We start from the raw sequence: 5,052 nt of genomic DNA on the forward strand, positions 1-5,052 counted from the left end.
TTCCCAGCCCATTCCTATCCTATAAATATGACGCTGAGTTTTATAAATTATATGGTATGGTTATGAGTGGTTGTGAAAAAAAAGAGAGAACAAATGTTATGTGAAAAAGTTAAATTTGAGTTTCTACAGTTCAACTATACAACTTTTTAATATTTTCTAAAAGTTGTTGTGAATGGAAGAAATAGAAAATATAATGATAAAGGTATATAAAAATATTATTTAATTAAAAATAAAAGAAAAAATATAATTATTTTTAGTGTTATTATATGGATATGAATAGAAAATAAAGTGAAAATGCACTTAATGTAACTTAGCAGTTTTATTTGCTTTAAGGTATTCCCATAATCAAAATATCAAATTACTAAAGCAGTTTTTCTAATTTTTTTTAATGACTACATGTTACATTCTATAGATTGAAACTCAACCTTATATTCTATACCCGACTATCTAAATCACCTTTGGGAATGACCAGAGGAAAAAACAATAACTCAAAATAAATGGTTTTCCTTATTTATTTTCTCGTTAATGGGAAATATTTTCGTAAATTAGTTTTGACATGGTTACTTGAGTGGATATGTGTTTATTTTCTCTTAAACTGACTATGATTCAAATGTTTCATTTGATGCGTGAATTCATGTAATTTTTTTTCCTTTTGACCAGATAAATGCTACACTACACAAGGATTGAACATTTGACCTCTTATTTTATACTTTAGTCATCTTACCACCTCATCAAAGTAGGAATGACACGAATTCAAGTAATTCATCACCTAATCATTGACAAATTATTTTATTAACAGCAAGTTGATTTTTCGAACATTTGAGTCTCGATATTCATTTTAAATGATGCTTATCGATCATGGTTTTCTGGTACATATTATGAATCTTGGCAAATACTTATGTGATGAATATTTATGGTATAAAACAAATATTTTTATAGAAAAAATAAGCAACTTTTCGTGTTTGGTTAAAAGGCTTCATACTTTTATTGTATACAGGAAAAGAGGTTATGGTGTTGGCATTATATACGTCGATGGCATGGATGCTGATAAGGCACTGATTGGGTGATGTGGCTTTTGTTAGTTAGTTTGTTAAGAGTTCAAAAGTTAGTTAGGTCTGTATATAAAGTTAGGAGCTTGTAGTACTTCTACATAAGCCCTATGGTTTTGCGGTTCCCTTGAGTCGCCCATATGTTAGGATCTCGGTTACATAAGCCATAGGGAACCGATACCCTTTGAAACCAATTTGGAATCGATTGAAACCGAAGGTTTGGGGCCGGTTTTATAATCCTCTTCATTGAATCTGGTTTCAAACCGAACCGGTTTGTACTCAATCCAGTATTGAATTTTTGTTGACCAGCCCGGACTAATTTTTACTTTGGAACCAGTTTATGCACCACTAATTTTATGCTTTAATGTAAATTGCATGTGAACACTAAACAATACAAACGACCTCGATTAACTTTTTCAACACACAGTTATTGAGTAGCTTTTTCAAGGAATGAATTCTTAAAGCATAATCATTATGTTCTATTAATGATTCAATACTCTTTTGACTATATTTGTAAGAATGCCACCTATTTGCTAGTAATTTTACTTAACATAATAATACTTCAGTTAACCAGCATAATAGTACTTCGAATCAGTACAGGAGCAAATACCTAATACCAAATACAACCGAATCCTGTAATTAACCGTCTCTCTAACACATACCAACACGATACAACATGATAATGAAACGATCCTAACAATGTCTCATTTCTTCACCATACTCTTCTTACTTAAACAAAAGTGAACTTAAAGATTAATTAACTTCAAATCTAGAGAAAACGTTGAAGAAAATCTTTGACTGTATCGATATAAGGTGATCTTGTAGGAATAATATGACCATAATCATGCTTGATTATGACCGAAGAACCTTCTTCAAACAACGACACGAGTCGTCTACTAGCATCAAATGCTATCTGTGTATCTTTACCATGATCACTACCATATATATGAAGTGAAGGACAGTTAATTAAACTCTTCTCATTTTCTGCTAAATTAACACAAAACCCAGAACACAATATCACAAATCTGAAATCAATCTCACCCTTCAAACTCAATTTCTGAGCAGCAACACAAGCAGCCATCGCTGCTCCTTGAGAAAACCCCAAGATTCCATCAAACGCTCCGTTTTTAGCCACGAATTCTTTCAAATATGTCACTGATTCTTCATACCCAGAAGTTTGTTTCTGGTATTGAAGTGAATCAAAAGGAGTTTGAGCTATTTCCCAGTTTAAACTCGGGTTTTTATCGGTATCGGGATCAATAAACCATGCGAACTTTCTATTGCAAACTTTATTTGGTGGAAATTTTGCTTCACCGGTTTCTTGATTTTGGTAGATAAACTGTAGCTGATGTGGTGCGTCGATGTAAACGAACTCGACCATATTCTTCAACTTTTTAGCTAACGACGCGGTTCTTCCTTTAAAACTAGATGCGTTCTGGCGAAACCCGTGTAAGCACAAAATCCTCAGCTTTTTAAAAACCTTTGAACAAGGCTCAGGTTTAGGTTTGGATTCAGGTTCGGGTTCATCAAGCTTACCATATTTCTGACATAACTCACAAACATAAACCTGATTCTTATTCTTGCAAGTGTGGCAGACCAACACGAGCATCCTACAATATCTGCATCTGCTTCTAGAAGAATAATCATCAAACGGGAAGTTACAAACAAGACAACTACCAACCACATTTGCATTGGCAGGTCCCACCGAAACCCGATGATCAAAAACAAAATTCTTTCCTTTGAAAAATCCACCATCGGGAAACTGTTCCATGTACCGTTGAATCCCGCCATATAACTGAAACACATTTTCAAAACCTGGACCTTTGGATTTGATGTATGCAGATGCCATCTCACACCTAATTCCACCCGTGCAATACATTAAAATATTATTATTGCGTAATTTCTCCGAGTGATTATCTATCCACGAAGGGAGATCACTGTATTGTCGGGTTTCTGGATCCAATGTTTCGACATTTGGAACGTTAAATTTCCCGATTCTTGTTTCATATAAATTTCTTGCATCCAAAAGAACATATTTTTTTGATGTTTTTGAGGTTTCTGAAGCATTTTGAAGTAGCGAATGGAATTCAGTGGCGGATAAATGTTGTCCCGCCCTTGATATTTCGGGTGGTTTTAGAAGCGGGTGGGAGCTAAGCGTGACTAATTCTTTTACGACTCGGATTGAAAGAGAGGTAAAACCGCATTCTTCTGCTATTTTGTCATTAATGGGTTCATTGCATGTAGCTAACTTGAAATCTGTGCCTTCAAATAATGGATTTTTGGACATGAATGCGATGTGTTCGTTTAAAGATGATAGTCTTCCACCGATGGTGACATTGACACCATGTGGGGCCAGGCGTACACGGCCGAGAAGGGAGAGCGAGGTGCAGTTGGAATTGTAGGTGGTGTAGAGGTCGTCAAGATTCGGGATTTTGGCGTATTTGTAGTATAGCAGAACTCCATATGTGTCATCATTACTGTTGTTGTAATCTGTCATGTTTTCTGCAACAAGAATTATCACATTATGTTTCTATGAAAATAAGTTAGTGACTTTACTTAACTGGTAAACTAGTGGGGTCAATAGAGGTCTACATTTTGAGCAGAATATTAACTACAGAAAATATATTCAACTGCTCTAGAAAAGCTCTCAAAGTTTTATATGTTAATCTAATTAGGTAGTCATTAATATAACAACTTAGTCATCATTTCCTTAAAACCAGAAGACACACTGACTATTACAATTAGATTTATCATCCTGTTGTGTAACTAGCTTCTCTGAACTTAAAGATTTAACGTATACTGACTGTTAAAATGAATATTTTGCCCATTTACTTTCTCAAGTTATTAATAACATTCTGCAAATCATTCGGTATACTATACACTTTGTTCTAGTTCTCGTGTCATTAAATCATATAACTTTGCATAATATTAGCATATACTTCAATAATTCAATGTTGCTCAAGATTACGAGAATAGCCATTTGATTGGTTTTCAAAATTCCAAATCTTTTATATGTATTTAAACCCGTGACTCCAACTGTAGTAAAATCAATCGAATGCAGCTTAAACTTAATTCCTAAAGCAATTTCAATCATTTCACCTTTTTTGCTAAAATCCAGTCAAAGTTGAAGACTCAAGCCACGCGCCTAAATACAATTTGGCGCGGAGGTTCATACAGGTATTTGCACTTTCTAATATGGGATCTAAATATATTGGCAATGAAGCATTTTATCAAACACATAATAATAATAATAATAATAATAATAATAATAATAATAATAATAATAATAATAATAATAATAATAATAATAAATAAACACAAAGATTTTAGGTGCAGCAAGAATACCAGTTTGAGAGTATCAGTGCACAAACTTGATCTACAAATCAATACCAATACTGAAACATAATTCAAAAACATAAACAGGGTTAATAAAAAAGAGTCAATCCACCCATTGAAGCATTTCATCAAACACCTGGTGTGCAAAACTCAACAAAACTAATTCAAGCTCAAGATAATGAATGGAAGTGAATACAGTACCTCAATGATTCTGATTCTGGTCGATGGAATGGTGGATTTATCTTCACCGATGGGTTAGGGTTTTAAAAACCTGCAAGTTATTTACAAATGACCGGTTCGGTTTTGTGATGGTGAAGTCCGGTCAGGTTCAAACCGGTTAAATTATTCTTGGTGTTGGGCCGAATAAATCAGAAAGAAAGAGGTTTTTCTATTATTGGTTATTGGTCGGTCATTGGCCCGAACTGATTCCGGTTGTAAATCAAATATTTTTGGGCAAATTTGGTAAAAATCGGTTTGAAGAGAAATTGGTTCGGGCATGCAAGCTGGCAGTTTAGTCAGTTGAAAACCGGTTTCAGAAGAATCGGGTCGGGTACGAATGAGTGAACCGGTATAAAAGCTGGCGGTTTGTGTTGGGCTGGAATCGGTTTGGTTCAAACTGGCTTTAGAAGTGACATCGGGTTGGGTTACGAACCAATTTAGAAATCCA

General features: G+C 34.3%; 1 pseudogene; it reads right to left on the reverse strand.

Moving 5' to 3' along the window:
• Positions 1-1,786: 1,786 nt before the first annotated feature.
• Positions 1,787-3,632, reverse strand: LOC143582476 (rhodanese-like domain-containing protein 6 pseudogene; annotated as a pseudogene).
• Positions 3,633-5,052: the final 1,420 nt, after the last annotated feature.

This window comes from Bidens hawaiensis, unplaced genomic scaffold (assembly GCF_021521415.1).
Source record: "Bidens hawaiensis isolate Kalapana, Puna unplaced genomic scaffold, B.hawaiensis_p1.1 tig00031755_1, whole genome shotgun sequence".
NCBI lineage: Eukaryota > Viridiplantae > Streptophyta > Magnoliopsida > Asterales > Asteraceae > Bidens > Bidens hawaiensis.